This window comes from Macaca mulatta, chromosome 4 (genome assembly GCF_049350105.2).
Source record: "Macaca mulatta isolate MMU2019108-1 chromosome 4, T2T-MMU8v2.0, whole genome shotgun sequence".
Taxonomy (NCBI): Eukaryota; Metazoa; Chordata; class Mammalia; order Primates; family Cercopithecidae; genus Macaca; species Macaca mulatta.
Window position 1 is genome coordinate 16,495,823 of NC_133409.1, and position 18,949 is coordinate 16,514,771.

At 38.6% G+C, this 18,949-nt stretch overlaps 1 protein-coding gene and 1 pseudogene across 5 annotated transcripts in view; one reads left to right on the forward strand and one right to left on the reverse strand.

Annotated features, from left to right (window-relative positions):
• REV3L (REV3 like, DNA directed polymerase zeta catalytic subunit) overlaps positions 1 to 18,949 on the reverse strand; it is a 189,390-nt gene that overhangs the window by 124,979 nt on the left and 45,462 nt on the right. The window lies entirely within an intron of this gene.
• On the forward strand, positions 3,818 to 12,274 carry LOC106998175 (bromodomain-containing protein 7-like; annotated as a pseudogene).

The following is an 18,949-nucleotide window of genomic DNA, read 5'->3' on the forward strand; positions in this document are numbered from 1 at the left end:
TATGATAAAAGAAGAAAAATATATTTGATCTTTGCCCCTGGTCCTGGTACACAGCTCCTAAAACGTTTGGACTCTTTTAAGTGTTAAATGTTTATCTGTGTACCAATGAGAAGACTGGTAGCTGGGGGCTCCTGGATAGCCTCAGGTAGGGCAGAAGTGCAGGGAGCCTAGGGACTCCATTTGTGGCTGGTGTCTGAAGTGAGCAGTACTATCAGACAGAACCCTTACCCTGTAGGGTATGCATTAGTAGTAGCCAGTGTCAGAACTGAATAGAATTGTAGAGCACCCACAGTTGATGTCGGAGAACCAAGAATTTGTTACTGTAAAACTGATGCACAGGATGTCTTTTTCAAATTGGGTGGCCTCTAAGAAGGCTTTCAACTGAGTCTAGTAGAAATTTTGATGGATTTAAATCTCACTTTCTCCTTATAAAGTATTTTCTTTCTCCTTATAAACAATGAAGACATGTATAACGTCCTAACATCTCCCCTTTATGTAAGGGAACTAGAAGGGAATCAATTAACCTATTTATACCAGAGATTGCAATTTTTTGTGTGTGAAAAATCAGACTTTGGTGATGACCTTGAGCAGTAGCATATAAAGAACTCCCACAAGCTTAGCAGCCCAATAATGGAACACTAGGCATAAATGGATTAAGGGTCAACCTCCAAACTGAACAACAGTAATTTTATGATTAATATAATTCTTTTAAGATTAATATGTCAGAAATCTGATGTATCCAAAGTTCATAAGCAATTTAATATGCAATTATTGTTACAGAAAGTAAATCAGTAATTCTCTTGATTTTCAATGACTATGAAACTATATGGGTACTGCTCAAAGGCACACACCATGGTATAACTTTTTCTAAAAAGCTCAGTCTTAAAAAACAAAGCTTCTAATAGTAGTTTCAAGCACAAATCTCCAAGAAAATGTGCACCTTTCAGACTAAATGTCATAAAAGTAACTAGTATTATTAATCTTAGTGAAAAATAAAATTCTGGCTTGTAAGACAAATACTTTTTAGTTTCAGATAATTTAGCCAGAATGGTAACACACATTAATTTTTGTAGTATTTTAACTGAAACATAAATAAACCAAAGTCTCAAAAAAAATTCTGATTATGACATGAAAATTCATCTCAGACAATTTAAAGCAACATTAAAAGTTAAGATAAACTTACTGTCTGGTCAAATTTGTATATAAATATCTAAATCCTCCTTCAAATGCAAATAAATAAAACACTATGGGTAATTAACATTATATGCAAGTCTAGTAAATTATTTAACCATATTTTATGGTAGGTGAATACTGAAGGACCTTAAGCTTTTACCTGTCTAAAAGAAAGTTGAAAAGACAAAGCACAGAATGAAAAAAAAATTGTGAATCGTATATTTGATAAGGGACTTGTATCTAGAACAAACAACTCTTACAACTCAATAATAAAAAGACAATACAATTTAAAAATGGACAGAGACTTCTGATTCTAAAACGGTGGTATAGAAGTAAGCTGGCTTCACTCACCGCCACAGAAAACCAAAACCACATATACAGTGCTGACGTGATCATGAGCAATATCCCAGAACTCAAATATGAGAAGGAGACAGTTCCCAAGACCACAAAGAAGTGAAAAAACTCTAAGCAAAAGAAAGCAAATTAGACTTTCATAATCACAGTGCCCCTCCCCTCAATCGGTCCAGCACCAAGCATGCAGAAAACTTTCCCAACTCAGAGTTGCTAAATTGGAAAAAGTATAACTGAGGTGGACAACTGGCTTCTCCACCATCTTGGGTTTGTTGGCAACAGACCTGTCCCTGTCCTAATAATCGGGAGCAGTGGAAATACCTAAGGGAGAAATATCCCTGAAAACAGGCAGAAATAAAGAGAGGAGGTGGGAGGTGGGACTACCATCCCTAGTCCTGGAAACTCTGCTTTGTAACTCAGCCAAAAGAGATGCCAGGTTGGAGTGGGTGTTCAGCAGTACCACACTGTAAGAGGTTCGTTTCACAGGTTCACTGGACATGAATCTCTACCCAGCCTTCACACACTACCAGGATATCCCCTTTGGGACCTCCCTCATTCAGGATGGGCAGCATTCTGATTGTTTACTAGAATGTATGCAAACTTGGGCTTAAGGCACTACCTAGTGCTGAAAAGGAGGCAGCAACCTAGCAGATTTAAGAATAAAAAAAAAAGAAAATTAACAGGTAAACTTCAAAGAATCTCTAAGCAAGCATATTCAATAAAAACCAAAACACGCCAGACAGAGAAGACTAGAATGAATAACTAATCCTTGAATGTAAAGACACAGATGTATATCCACAACAAACAACCGAAAACAGGGAACCATGACTGCAAACAGACAAAGCAAGGAACCGGTGACTGACCCTAACAAGATGGTGACATGAGCTTTCTGACCAAGAATTCAAAATACCAGGTATAAGGAAATTCAATAACCTACAAGACAACGCAGAAGAGTAATTAAGAAATTTATTAGAGAAATTAAGCAAGGAGATCGAAATAATACAAAAAAAAATCAAACAGAAATCAAAACTGAGAAACACATTTGGTGAACAGAAAAATTCATTAGATGCTCTCAACAGCACGATGGAAACTCAATAACCTACAAGACAACACAGAAAAGTAATACAGAAATTTACTAGAGAAATTTAACAAGGAGAGTGAAATAATACAAAGAAAACAAACAGAAATTGAAACTGAGAAATATATTTGGTGAACTAAAAAATTCATTAGAGTCTCTCAATCACAGGATATATGAAACAAAAAAAAGTCAGTGAGCTCAAAGACAGGCTATTTGAAAATACATGAGGAGAAAAAAAGAAAAAAACAATGAAAAGGAATGAAGGTTGCCTTTAATACACAGAAAATTACCTCTAAAGACAAAATCAAAGAAATTTATTGGTATTTAAGAGCAAGTGCTCTTGTTAAGTAAGGGCAAGGGGTAAAAAGCTTATTTCAAGAAATAACAGAAAAAAATCCCAAAATTTGAGAAAAAGATAAATATCCAGGTACAGGAATAAAGGTGAGACAACACCAAATAGATCTGACGCAAATAAGACTACTCACAAGTTATATAATAATCAAACACTCAAAGGTCAAGGACAAAGAAAGCAGCAAGAGAAAATAAGTAAATGATGTATACAAGTGCTCTAACTTTTCTGGCAACAGACATCTTAACAGATACTATAAAGGCCAGGAGAATGGAATGCCGTCTTCAACATGCTTTAAAAAAATGCCATCTAAGAATAAAGTATTGAGCAATACTATCTTTCAAATATAAAAAAGACGGTTTTTGTTTTGTCTTTTCATTTTTTAAAACTTCTTTTGTAGTGATGGGATCACGCTATGTTGACCAGGCTGGTTTTGAACTCCTGGGCTCAAGCAATCCTCCCATCTGTGCCTCCCAAAGTGCTGGGATTATAGGTGTGAGCCATTGTGCCCAGCCAAATATATATATAGTCTTTCCCAGACAAACTTAAGCTAAGAGAATTCACCACTACCAGAACCATCTTACAAAAAATGCTTATGGGAGTTCTTCCAACAGACAGAAAAAAACACTAACTTACAAAAAGAGAGCTTGTAAAGCTATAAAAACCACTGGTAAAATTAAGCACACAAACAAACCAGAATACTCTATTACTGTAATTTGTGGTGTGCAATCCATTTGTAACTCTGGTTGGTATGAAGTCCAAAAGACAAATCTACTAAAGACAATAATACTTACAGCAACCTTGAGAGAGAGGCAATTAAAAAATATAAAAATTAACACAACATAGTGTCAAAATGTAGGGGAGGGTGGTGGAGTTATAGTAAAGAGGGTTTCTCAGCTTCTCGAGCGGGGCTTCCCAGGCCCTGCTCCACCCTGGGCCGGGACCGGAAGTGGCGGGCCTGGGCCTGGTGCGGCTGGCAGGCACTGGGGCTCCGTCGGACATGGGCAAGAAGCACAAGCAGCACAAGTCGGACAAACACCTCTATGAGGAGTATGTAGAGAAGCCCTTGAAGCTGGTCCTCAAAGTAGGAGGGAATGAAGCCACCGAACTCTCCACAAGCAGCTCAGGGCACGACTCCAGCCTCTTCGAAGACAAAAACGATCATGACAAACACAAGGACAGAAAGCAGAAAAAGAGAAAGAAAGGAGAGAAGCAGCTTCCAGGGGAAGAAAAGACGAGAAAATATAAGAGTTAAGGAAGATAAAAAGAAGCGAGATCAAGACCGGGTGGAGAACGAGGCGGAAAAAGACCTCCAGTGTCACGCCTCTGTGAGATTAGACGTGCCCCATGAGAAGCCTCTCACAAGCACTTTAGCCAAAAAAGAACAGACACCCCTTCAAGAAGCTTTGAATCAACTGGAAAGACAATTGCAGAGAAAAGATCCAAGTGCTTACTTTTCATTTCCTGTGACCGATTTTACTGCTCCTCATTACTTCATGATCATTAAATGCCCAATGGATTTTAAATGAAAGAAAGAAAAGATCAAGAACAATGACTACGGAATAGAAGCAAGATGGCCGAATAGGAACAGTTCCAGTCTCCAGCTCCCAGCGCCAGCGACACAGAAGACGGGTGATTTCTGCATTTTCAACTGAGGCACCGGGTTCATCTCACGAGGGAGTGCCGGACAATCGGTGCTGGTCAGCTGCTGCAGTCCGACCAGTGAGAGCTGAAGCAGGGCGAGGCATCGCCTCACCTGGGAAGCGCAAGGGGGAAGGGAATCCCTTTTCCTAGCCAGGGGGACTGAGACACACAACACCTGGTAAATCGGGTAACTCCCACCCCAATACTGTGCTTTACCAAGGGTCTTAGCAAACGGCACACTAGGAGATTATATCCCACACCTGGCCGGGAGGGTCCCACGCCCAGGGAGCATCCCTCCTTGCTAGCACAGCAGTCTGCGATCTAACGGCAAGGCAGCAGCGAGGCTGAAGGAGGGGCGCCCGCCATTGCTGAGGCTTAAGTAGGTAAACAAAGCCACTGGGAAGCTCGAACTGGGTGGAGCCCACAGCAGCTCAAGGAAGCCTGCCTGTCTCTGTAGACTCCACCTCTGGGGACAGGGCACAGCTAAACAACAACAAAAAAAGCAGCAGAAACCTCTGCAGACGCAAATGATCCTGTCTGACAGCTTTGAAGAGAGCAGTGGATCTCCCAACACGGAGGTTGAGATCTGAGAACGGACAGACTGCCTGCTGCTCAAGTGGGTCCCCGACCCCTGAGTAGCCTAACTGGGAGACATCCCCAACTAGAGGCAGACCGACACCCCACACCTCACACGGCGGAGTACACCCCTGAGACGAAGACTCCAAAGCATGAATCAGACAGGTACACTCGCTGTTCAGCAATATTCTATCTTCTAGAACCTCTGCTACTGACACCCACGCAAACAGGGTCTGGAGTGGACCTCAAGCAATCTCCAACAGACCTACAGCTGAGGGTCCTGACTGTTAGAAGGAAAACTAACAAACAGGAAGGACACTCACACCAAAACTCCATCAGTACATCACCATCATCAAAGAACAAAGGCAGATAAAACCACAAAGATGGGGAAAAAGCAGGGCAGAAAAGCTGGAAATTCAAAAAATAAGAGCGCATCTCCCCCTCCACAGGAACACAGCTCATTGCCAGCAACGGATCAAAGCTGGACGGAGAATGACTTTGACGGGCTGAGAGAAGAAGGCTTCAGTCCATCAAACTTCTCAGAGCCAAAGAAGGAATTACATACCCAGCGCAAAGAAACTAAAAATCTTGAAAAAAGAATGGAAGAATGGATAACTAGAATAATCAATGCAGAGAAGGCCATAAACAAACTGACAGAGATAAAAACCATGACACAAGAAATACATGACAAATGCACAAGCTTCAGTAACCGACTTGAGCAACTGGAAGAAAGAGTATCAGTGATTGAGGATCAAATGAATAAAATGAAGCGAGAAGAGAAGTCTAAAGAAAAAAGAGGAAAAAGAAATCAACAAAGCCTTCAAGAAGTATGGGATTATGTGAAAAGACCAAATCTATGTCTGATTAGGGTGCCTGAAAGTAAGGGAGAAAATGGAACCAATTTGGAAAACACTCTTCAGGATATCATCCAGGAGAACTTCCCCAACCTAGTAAGGCAGGCCAACATTCAAATTCAGGAAATACAGAGAACGCCACAAAGATACTCCTCGAGAAGAACAACTCCAAGACACATAATTGTCAGATTCACTGAAGTTGAAATGAAGGAAAAACTGTTAAGGGCAGCCAGAGAGAAAGGTCGGGTTACCCACAAAGGGAAGCCCATCAGACTAACAGCAGATCTCTCAGCAGAAACTCTCCAAGTCAGAAGAGAGTGGGGGCCAATATTCAACATTCTTAAAGAAAAGAATTGTTCAACCCAGAATTTCATATCCAGCCAAACTAAGTTTCATAAGTGAAGGAGAAATAAAATCCTTTACAGATAAGCAAATGCTTAGAGATTTTGTCACCACCAGGCCTGCCTTACAAGAGACCCTGAAGGAAGCACTAAACATGGAAAGGAACAACCGGTACCAGCCATTGCAAAAACGTTCCAAAATGTAAAGACCATCGATGCTAGGAAGAAACTGCATCAACTAACGAGCAAAATAACCAGTTAATATCATAATGACAGGATCAATTCACACATAACAATATTAACCTTAAATGTAAATGAACTAAACGGTCCAATTAAAAGACACAGACTGGCAAACTGGATAAAGAGTCAAGACCCATCAGTTTGCTGTATTCAGGAGACCCATCTCACGTGCAGAGACACACATAGGCTCAAAATAAAGGGATGGAGGAAGATCTACCAAGCAAATGGAGAACAAAAAACAGGAGGGGTTGCAATCCTAGTCTCTGATAAAACATACTTTAAACCATCAAAGATCAAAAGAGACAAAGAAGGCCATTACGTAATGGTAAAGGGATCAATTCAACCGGAAAAGCTAACTATTATAAATATATATGCACCCAATACAGGAGCACCCAGATTCATAAAGCAAGTCCTTAGAGACTTACAAAGAGACTTAGACTCCCATACAATAATAATGGGAGACTTCAACACCCCACTGTCAACATCAGACAGATCGAGACAGAAAGTTAACAAGGATATCCAGGAATTGAACTCATCTGTGCACCAAGCGGACCTAATAGACATCTACAGAACTCTCCATCCCAAATCCACAGACTATACATTCTTCTCAGCACCACATTGCACTTATTCCAAAATTGACCACATAACTGGAAGTAAAGCACTCCTCAGCAAATGTACAAGAACAGAAATTATAACAAACTGTCTCTCAGACCACAGTGCAGTCAAACTAGAACTCAGGACTAAGAAACTCAATCAAAACCGCTCAACTACATGGAAACTGAACAACCTGCTCCTGAATGACTACTGGGCACATAACGAAATGAAGGCACAAATAAAGATGTTCTTTGAAACCAATGAGAACAAAGATACAACATACCAGAATCTCTGGGACACATTTAAAGCAGTGTGTAGAGGGAAATTTATAGCACTAAATGCCCACAAGAGAAAGCTGGAAAGATCTAAAATTGACACTCTAACATCATAATTAAAAGAACTAGAGAAGCAAGAGCAAACACATTCAAAAGCTAGCAGAAGGCAAGAAATAACTAAGATCAGAGCAGAACTGAAGGAGATAGAGACACAAAAAACCCTCCAAAAAATCAATGAATCCAGGAGTTGGTTTTTTGAAAAGATCAACAAAATTGATAGACCGCTAGCAAGACTAATAAAGAAGAAAAGAGAGAAGACTCAAATAGACGCAATAAAAAATGATAAAGGGGATATCACCACTGACCCCACAGAAATACAAACTACCATCAGAGAATACTATAAACAGTTCTCTACGCAAATAAACTAGAAAATCTAGAAGAAATGGATAATTTCCTGGACACTTACACTCTCCCAAGACTAAACCAGGAAGAAGTTGAATCCCTGAATAGACCAATAGCAGGCTGTGAAATTGAGGCAATAATTAATAGCCTACCAACCAAAAAAAGAGTCCAGGACCAGAAGGATACACAGCTGAATTCTACCAGAGGTACAAGGAGGAGCTGGTACCATTCCCTCTGAAACTATTCCAATCAACAGAAAAAGAGGGAATCCTCCCTAACTCATTTTATGAGGCCAACATCATCCTGATACTAAAGCCTAGCAGAGACACAACAAAAAAAGAGAATTTTAGACCAATATCCCTGATGAACATTGATGCAAAAATCCTCAATAAAATACTGGCAAACCAAATCCAGCAGCACATCAAAAAGCTTATCCACCATGATCAAGTGGGCTTCATCCCTGGGATGCAAGGCTGGTTCAACACACACAAATCAATAAACGTAATCCAGCATATAAACAGAACCATAGACAAAAACCACAGGATTATCTCAATAGATGCAGAAAAGGTCTTTGACAAAATTCAACAGCCCTTCATGCTAAAAACTCTCAATAAACTAGGTATTGATGGAACGCATCTCAAAATAATAAGAGCGATTTATGACAAACCCACAGCCAATATCATACTGAATGGGCAAAAACTGGAAGCATTCCCTTTGAAAACTGGCACAAGACAGGGATGCCCTCTCTCACCACTTCTATTCAACATAGTGTTGGAAGTTCTGGCTAGGGCAATCAGGCAAGAGAAAGAAATCAAGGGTATTCAGTTAGGAAAAGAAGAAGTCAAATTGTCCCTGTTTGCAAATTGTCCCTTTGCAGAAGTCAAATTGTCCCTGATTGTATATTTAGAAAACCCCATCATCTCAGCCCAAAATCTCCTTAAGCTGATAAGAAACTTCAGCAAAGTCTCAGGATACAAAATTAATGTACAAAAATCACAAGCATTCTTATACACCAGTAACAGACAGAGAGCCAAATCATGAATGAACTTCCATTCACAATTGCTTCAAAGAGAATAAAATACCTAGGAATCCAACTTACAAGGGATGTAAAGGACCTCTTCAAGGAGAACTACAAACCACTGCTCAGTGAAATAAAAGAAGACACAAACAAATGGAAGAACATACCATGCTCATGGACAAGAAGAATCAATATCATGAAAATGGCCATACTGCCCAAGGTAATTTATAGATTCAATGCCATCCCCATCAAGCTACCAATGAGTTTCTTCACAGAATTGGAAAAAACTGCTTTAAAGTTCATATGGAACCAAAAAGGAGCCAGCATTGCCAAGACAATCCTAAGTCAAAAGAACAAAACTGGAGGCATCATGCTACCTGACTTCAAACTATACTACAAGGCTACAGTAACCAAAACAGCATGGTACTGGTACCAAAACAGAGATATAGACCGATGGAACAGAACAGAGTCCTCAGAAATAATACCACACATCGACAGCCATCTGATCTTTGACAAACCTGAGAGAAACAAGAAATGGGGAAAGGAGTCCCTATTTAATAAATGGTGCTGGGAAAATTGGCTAGCCATAAGTAGAAAGCTGAAACTGGATCCTTTCCTTACTCCTTATACGAAAATTAATTCAAGATGGATTAGAGACTTAAATGTTAGACCTAATACCATAAAAACCCTAGAAGAACCTAGGCAATACCACTCAGGACATAGGCATGGGCAAGGACTTCATGTCTAAAACACCAAAAGCAAAGGCAACAAAAGCCAAAATCGACAAATGGGATCTAATTAAACTAACGAGCTTCTGCACAGCAAAAGAAACTACCATCAGAGTGAACAGGCAACCTACAGAATGGGAGAAAATTTTTGCAATCTACTCATCTGACAAAGGGCTAATATCCAGAACCTACAAAGAACTCAAACAAATTTACAAGAAAAAAACAAACAAACCCATCAAAAAGTGGGCAAGGGATATGAACAGACATTTCTCAAAAGAAGACATGCAATACAGCCAATAGACACATGAAAAAATGCTCGTCATCACTGGCCATCAGAGAAATGCAAATCAAAACCACAATGAGATACCATCTCACACCAGTTAGAATGGCAATCATTAAAAAGTCAGGAAACAACAGGTGCTGGAGAGGTTGTGGAGAAATAGGAACACTTTTACACTGTTAGTGGGATTGTAAACTAGTTCAACCATTATGGAAAACAGTATGGCGATTCCTCAAGGATCTAGAACTAGAAGTACCATATGACCCAGCCATCCCATTACTGGGTATGTATCCAAAGGATTATAAATCATGCTGCTATAAAGACACATGCACACGTATGTTCATTGCGGCACTCTTCACAATAGCAAAGACTTGGAATCAACCCAAATGTCCATCAGTGACAGACTGGATTAAGAAAATGTGGCACATATACACCATGGAATACTACGCAGCCATAAAAAAGGATGAGTTAGTATCCTTTGTAGGGACATGGATGCAGCTGGAAACCATCATTCTCAGCAAACTATCACAAGAACAGAAAACCAAACACCGCATGTTCTCACTCATAGGTGGCAAATGTACAATGAGATCACTTGGACTTGGGAAGGGGAACATCACACACTGGGGCCTATTATGGGGGGCGAGGGGGGAGCGATTGCATTGGGAGTTATACCTGATGTAAAGCACAAGTTGATGGGTGCTGACAAGTTGATGGGTGCAGCACACCAACATGGCACAAGTATACATATGTAACAAACCTGCACATTATGCACATGTATCCTAGAACTTAAAGTATAATAATAATAAAAAAAAGAACAATGACTACCAGTCTATAGAAGAACTAAATGATAACTTCAAACTAATGTGTACTAATGCCATGATTTACAATAAGCCAGAGACCACTTATTATAAAGCTGCAAAGAAGCTGTTGCACTCAGGGATGAAAATTCTTAGCCAGGAAAGAATTCAGAGCCTGAAGCAGAGCATAGACTTCATGGCTGACTTGCAGAAAACTCGAAAGCAGAAATAACAGACACCTCGCAGAGTGGAGAGGACAGAGGCTGCTAGCCAAGAGAGGACTCTGGAGATGCCGAAATACACGCTTTCAAGAGTCCCAGCAAAGAAAATAAAAAGAAAGACAAAGATATGCTTGAAGATAAGTTTAAAAGCAATAATTTAGACAGAGAGTAGGAGCAGCTTGACTGCATCGTGAAGGAATCTGGAGGAAAGCTGACCAGGTGGCTTGTGAAGTCAGTGCGAATTTGAAAGAAGAAAACCAGACAGAACAGCGATGTTGGGACTTCTCCATCCTGTGGATCCCACTGTAGGAGAGCCAGGCTTACTGCTCTGTGAGACTGAGAATGACAACTGGAAGACTTCAGTATGGAGTGAATACTCTGCAGAGGTTCAAAGAGGATAAAAGGAACAAAGTCACTCCAGTGTTGTATTTGAATTATGGGTCCTACAGTTCTTATGCACCACATTATGACTCCACGTATGCAAGTATCAGCAAGGATGATTCTAATTTAATCTATTCAACCTATGGGGAAGACCCTGATCTTCCAAGCGATTTCAGCATCCATGAGTTTTTGGCCACATGCCAAGATTATCCGTATGTCATAGCAGGTAGTTTACTGGATGTTTTTAACAAAAGGAGGGCATTCCAGGACCCTGCAAGAGATGTAGATGTCATTGCCTATAGGTGGAAGGCCATACTAGGACACTTGACACAGCAGAAGAAATGGGGATTAAAGAAGTAGAGCCACCAGGGTGTTTGGACTCCAATACTCAAGACAGGCTCATAGCGCTGAAAGCAGTAACAAACTTTGGCATTCCAGTTGAAGTTTTTGACTCTGAAGAAGCTGAAATATTCCAGAAGAAACTTGATGAGACCACCAGACTGCTCAGGGAGCTAGCTCCAGGAAGCCCAGAATGAATGTTTCAATACCAGACCCCCTCCCAACATGATCTGTCTCTTGGGTCCCTCATACAGAGAAATGCATCTCACTGAACAAGTGACCAATCATCTTACAGAACTTGCACAGCAAGTAACTCCACAGGTGATATCGTAAGCACGTATGGAGTTTGAAAAGCAATGGGGATTTCCATTCCTTCCCCCGTCATGGCAAACAACTTTGTGGATTTGACAGAAGATACTGAAGAACTTAAAAAAGACGAACGTGGCCTGGTGGAAGTTGAGGCCACCTGGTATTTGATTATATATTGTGTACACACTTTTTCATTCTTAACTTAGAAATGCTTTTTAGAATATACTAAATATTTGTAAATTGTGTTTTTAATTAAACTTTGCAACAGTGAATTTGAATGTTCCAGAGGTTGGACTTGTATTAGTTAATAAAGCTGGACCTGAGGCGGGGAAAAAAAAAAAAGAGGGTTTTTTAAAAAAAATTTCTATTCTTTGTTTTGTAATCTAAGATGTTTTTATAAGTCTCATGGTTACCACAATGCAAAAACCTATAATAGATTCACTAAAACTAAAAAGCAATGAATTAAAACATACTACCAGAGAAAATCTCCTAACCACAAAGGAAAACAGTAAGAAAAGAAAAAAGGAAGAAAGGAGTTCTAAAACAACAGAAAACAAGCAATGAAATGACAGTAGTAAGTTTACTTGGCAACAATAACACTGAATGCAAATGGACTCAATTCCCTAATTACAAGGCAGAATGAATTAAGTGTCTAAACAGATGAAGCAAGAGTTAAACTATATGCTGCCTATAAGAAACTTTCCTCACCTATAAAGCCACACACAGACTGAAAGTGAAAGGGTGGGAAAAGATCTTCCATGCAACTGGAAACCAAAAAGCAGGAGTAGCTATATTTGTATCAGATAAAATAGACTATCGAGACTGTAAAAAGAAAGAGGGTCACTATGTAGTGATAAAAGGGTCAATTCAGCAAGAGGATATAACAATTATAAATTCTATGCATGCAACACCAGAGCATCTGAGTGCATAAAGCAAATATTAATACATTTAAAAGGAGAGACAGACTGCAATACAGTAATAGTAGGGGACTTCAACACCCCATTTTCAGTAATGAACAGAGCATCCAGACAAAAAATCAACAAAGAAACACTGGAGTTAAGCTATACAGTACACAAACAGGCCTAATCAACATTTATGGAACATTTTACCCATGCTGCAGAAAACACGTTCTTTTCATCAGCACATGGAACATTCTCCGAAACAGATCATATCTGAGACAAAAAACAAGTCTCAGCAAATTCAAAAAAGTAGAAATCATACCAAGTATCTTATCTGGCCGCAATGGAATAAAACTAGAAATCAGTAACAAAAGGAAGCTTGAAAAATACACCAACACATGAAAATTAAACAACATGCTCCTGGATGACAAATGGGTCAATAAAGAAATTAAGAAGGAAATTTAAAAATTTCTTGAAACAAATGGAAATGAAAACACAACATACCCAAACCTATGGGATACAGCAAAAGTCATACTAAGAAGGAAGTTAATAACAATAAATACCTATGTCAAAAAGTAGAAAGACTTCAAATAAACAACCTAATGATATATCTGAAAGAACTACAAAAAGAACAAAACAAACCCAAAATTAGTGGAAGGAAATAAATAGTACAGATCAAATCAGAAATAAATGAAATAGAGACTAAAAACCAATACAGAACATCAACAAAAGGTTGATGAAAGGTTGGTTTTTTTAAAAAAAGATAAACAAAATTAACAAACCTTTAGCTAGGCTAGAAATAAGAGGGAAGATCCAAACAAATAAAACCAGAAACAAAAGAGGAGATAAAACAGCTGAGACCATAGAAATGCAAAGAGACTATTATGAAGAAGATAATACGTGACAGACTATTATGAAGAACTATACACCAACAAACTGGAAAACCTAGAATAAATGGATACTTTCCTGGACACAGCCTACCAAGATTGAACCAAGAAGAAAGAGAAACCTTAATACACCAATAATGAGTAAGGAGACTGAAGCCATAATAGTCTCCCATCAAAGAAGAGTCCAGGACCTAATGGCTTCATTCCTAAATTCCGTCAAACATATAAAGAACTAATACCAATTCTACTCAAACTCTGCAAACAAAATTGAAGCAGAAGGAATACTTTAAAACTCATTCTATGAGATGAGCATTACCCTGATACCAAAACCAGACAAGGACACAACCAAAAAAGAAGACTATAGGCCAACATCCCTGATGAACACAGATGCAAAAATCCTCAACAAAATTCTAGCAAACCAAATTCAACATCACATTAGAAAGATCATTCACCATGATCAAGTGGAATTCATCCCAGGGATGCAGATTGTTCAACATAAGCAAATCAGTGAACATGATATATCATATTAACAGAATCATGAACAAAAAAGCCTATTACTTTTTCAACAGATACTGGAAAAGCATTAAATAAAATTCAACATCACTTCATGAAAAAACCCGCAACAAAGGAACATCCCTCGAAATAATAAAGAATATATATTACAAACCCACAGCTAACACTGTACTCAATGGGGAAATATTAAAAGCCTTTCCTCTAAGATCTGGAGCAAGACCAGGATGCCCACTTTCACTACTTTTATTCAACGTAAATACTGGAAGTCCTGTCCAGAGCAATGAGGCAAGAGAGAGAAATAAAGAGCATCCAAATTGGAAAGGAAGAAGTCAAATTAGCCTTGCTTGCAGATGACATGGTCTTATACTTAGAAAAGCCTCAGGAACTCAACCAAAAAAACTGTTAAAAATGATTAATGGGCCGGGCACAGTGGCTCACGTCTGTAATTCCAGCACTTTGGGAGGCCGAGGCAGGCGGATCACGAGGTCAGGAGATCGAGACCATCCTAGCTAACACGGTGAAACCCCATCTCTACTAAAAATACAAAAAAAAAAAAAAAAAAAAAAAAACCAATTAGCTGGGCATGGTGGTGGGCGCCTGTAGTCCCAGCTACTCAGGAGGCTGAGGCAGGAAAATGGTGTGAACCCGGGAAGCAGAGCTTGCAGTGAGCCAAGATCGTGCCACTGCACTCTAGCCTGGGCGATAGAGCAAGATTCTGTCTCAAAAAAACAAAACAAAACAAAACAAAAAAAGATTAATGAATTCAGTAAAGTTGTAGGATACAAAATCAACATACAAAAATCAGTAACATTTATATATGCTAACAGCAAACAATCTTGGAAAAAAAAAAAAAACAAGAAGGCAACCCCACTTACAATAACTACAAAGAATAGAAAATATCTAAGAATCAATCTAACCAAACAGGTAAAATATCTTGCTAGAAAAATGATAAAACACTGATGAAAGAAATTAAAGAGGACACAGAAAAATGAAAAGATATTCCATGTTCATAGATTAGAAGAACCAATATTGTTAAAGTAACAATTCTGACTGATAAGGTAACTCACACCTGTATCCCAGCACTTTGGGAGGCTGAGACGGAAGGATCGCTTGAGCCCAGGAGTTCAAGATAAGCCTGGGCAACATGGTGAAACTCTGTCTCTACAAAAAATACAAAAATTGGCTGGACATGTTAGCACACGCCTGTAGTCACAGCTATTGGGGAGGCTGAGAGGTGGAAGGATTGCCTGAGACCAGAAGTCAAGGCTGCAGTGAACTGTAATTGCACCACTGTACTCCAGCTTGTAAGACACAGCAAGACCCTGTCTCAAAACAAAACAGAACAAAACAATTCTACCCAAAGCAATTTACAAAGTCAATGGAATCCCTATCAACGTATAAACGACATTCTTCACAGAAATAGAAAAAACAATCCTAAAATATATACGGAACCATAAAAGACCCTGAAAAACCAAATCAATCTTGAGCAAAAAGAAAGCTGGAGGCATCACACTACCTAACTTCAGAATATACTACAAAGCTATAGAAACCAAATCAGTGTGCTATTGGCATAAAAACAGACATACAGACCAATGAAACAGAACAGAGAACCTACATATAAATCCAGACATTAACAGCTAACTCATTTTCAACAAAGGCATCAAAAACATACAATGGGGAAAAAAAACCAGTCTCTAACAAATGGTGCTGGGAAAACTGAATAACCACATGCAGATGAATGAAACTAAAAATTGAACCTTATCTCTCACCATATACAAAAGTCAAAATGGATTAAAGACTTTAACACCAGAAACTATGAAACTACCAGAAGAAAACATTGGGGAAATGCTCAAGGACATTGGTCTGTGCAAAGAATTTTTTTGGGTAAGACCTCAAAAGCACAGGCAACAAAGCCAAAAATAGACAAAAGGATCACATCAAGCTTCTGTAGAGCAAAGGAAACAATCAATGAAGTGATAAAGACAACTCATAAAATGGAAGAAAATATTCACACACCATTCATCTAACAAGGGATTAACAACCAGAATATATAAGGAGCTCAAACAACTCAGTAACAACAAAACAATCTGATTTTTAAATAGGCAAAAGGTCTGAATAGATATTTCTCAAAAGAAGACATTATGGCCAACAGACACATGAAAAGATGCTCAACATCACTAATCATCAGAGAAATACAAATAAAAATCATAATGAGATATCATCTTACCGCAGTTAGAATGGTTTTTATCAAAAAGACAATAAATAATGGATGCTGGTGAGGATGTGGATAAAGGAGAATCCTCGTATACCACTGTTGGGAATGTAAATTAGTACAGTGACTATGGAAAACTGTGGAGGTTCCTCAAAAAACTAAAAACAGAACTATCATAAATCCAACAATTCCATTTTTGAATATAAACCTAAAAGAAAATCAATATATTGAAGATATTTCTGTACTCCCATGTTTATTGAAGCACTATATTCACAATAACCAAAATTATTAGAATCAATATAAGTGCCCATCAGTGGATGAATGGACAAAGAAAATATGGTATATATACATAATGGAATATTATCCAGCCATATAAAAAAATGAAATCCTGTCATTTGCAGCAACATGAGTGAAACTGGAAGTCATTATATGTTAAGTGAAAAAAGCCAAGTACAGAAAGACATTATCACATGTTCTCATTCATATGCGGCAGCTAAAAAAGTGGATCTCATGCAGATGGAGAGTAGACTGGTAGTTACCAGAAGCTGAGAAGGGTGGGGGTGGAGGGATGAAGAGAGGTTGATTAAGGGGTACAAATATAGAGTTCAACAGAAGAAACAAGACCTAGTGTTTGGTAGATCAGCAGGGTGACTATAGCTTACAATAATATTATGTTGTATATTTCAAAAGACCTAGAAGAGCATAAATAAAATATTTCTAGCATAAAGACAAATATTTAAGGTGAGATGAATATCCCAATTACACTGATTTGATCTTTACAAATTATATAAATGTATTATCACATGTACCCCAAACATATGTATATCTACTATGTCTCAATAAAAAATATTAAATATTTTAAATGGGCAAAGGATGTGAATAAACATTTTCCCAAGGATATATCAAATGGCAAATAAGCACATTAAAAGATTCTCAACATCAACAGCCATCAGCAAAATGCAAATCGGAACAACACGCTCACTAGGACGGCTATAATTAAAAAGTCAGACAATAACTAGTGTTGTAGAGAAACTGGAAATTTCATACACTACTTCTAGGAATGTTAAATGGTGTAGGTGCTTTATAGAAGAGTCTGGTAGTTCCTCAAAAAGTTTAAAAAATAGAGTTATATGACCAGCAATTCTACTTCTAGGTATATGTCTAAGAGAAATAAAAATACATGTCCACACAAATGCTTGTACATCAATATTCATAGCAGTATTCATAATGGTCAAAAGGTGAAAACAACTCAGATGTCCACCAGTTGATGAATGGATAAATACAATACAGCATATCCAAAGAATAGAATATTATTCAGCCACAAAAAGGAATGAAGTGCTGATAAATGCTATACTATATTTAAAATATTTCAATTAAAAATTGTATACTAAAATTTTTATTAATTTTTTAGTATTTTATTAATATTTTAGTATTAAAATTTTTTACTATACAATTTTTTTTTTTTTTTTTTTTTTTTTGAGACGGAGTCTTGCTCTGTCACCCAGGCTGGAGTGCAGTGGCCAGATCTCAGCTCACTGCAAGCTCCGCCTCCCGGGTTCCCGCCATTCTCCTGCCTCAGCCTCCCGAGTAGCTGGGACCACAGGCGCTGCCACCTCGCCCGGCTAATTTTTTTGTGTGTTTTTAGTAGAGACGGGGTTTCGCCGTGTTAGCCAGGATGGTCTCGATCTCCTGACCTTGTGATCCGCCCGTCTCGGCCTCCCAAAGTGCTGGGATTACAGGCTTGAGCCACCGCGCCCGGCCTACTATACAATTTTTAATTAAAATATTTTAATCTTATATTATAAATATAGAGAAAATTTTAAAATATTATGCTAAGTTAAAGAAGCCAGACACAAAAAAATCACATATTATATGACTCCATTTATATGAAATGTCCAAAATAGGCAAATTTATAGAGACAGAAGGAGATTAATGGTTGCTGGGGCTTAGGGAATTGGTGGGAAATGAGTAGTGACTGCTATTTGATATAGTGTTTCTTTTTAGGGTGACAGTGTTCTAAAATTGATTGTACTTATGGTTGCACAACTCTGTGAATAAAGATCACTGAATTGTATACTTTAAATAGGTAAAATGTGTAGTATGTGAACTACATCTCAATAAAGTTACATAATTTTTTTGAGACAAGGTTGTCCTCTATCACTCAGGATGGAGCATAATGGCAGGATCACAGCTCACTGCAGGTCTGACAACCTGGGCTCTAGTGATCTTCCTGCCTCAGCTTCTTTAGGTATGTGATACCTGCCTAATTTTTTTACTTTTAGTTTTATTTTTTGTAGAGACAGGGTCTCGCTACATGCTTAGGCTGGTCTCAAACTCCTGGGCTCAAGTGATCCTCCTGCCTCAGCCTCCTAAGTAGCTGCCCTGCCTCAAAGTGCTGGGATTACAGGTATGAGCCACCTCACCCCGCCTGTTATATAATCTTTTAAACCTATCTATACTCGCTGTTTTCTTTAGCAGATGCTAATGA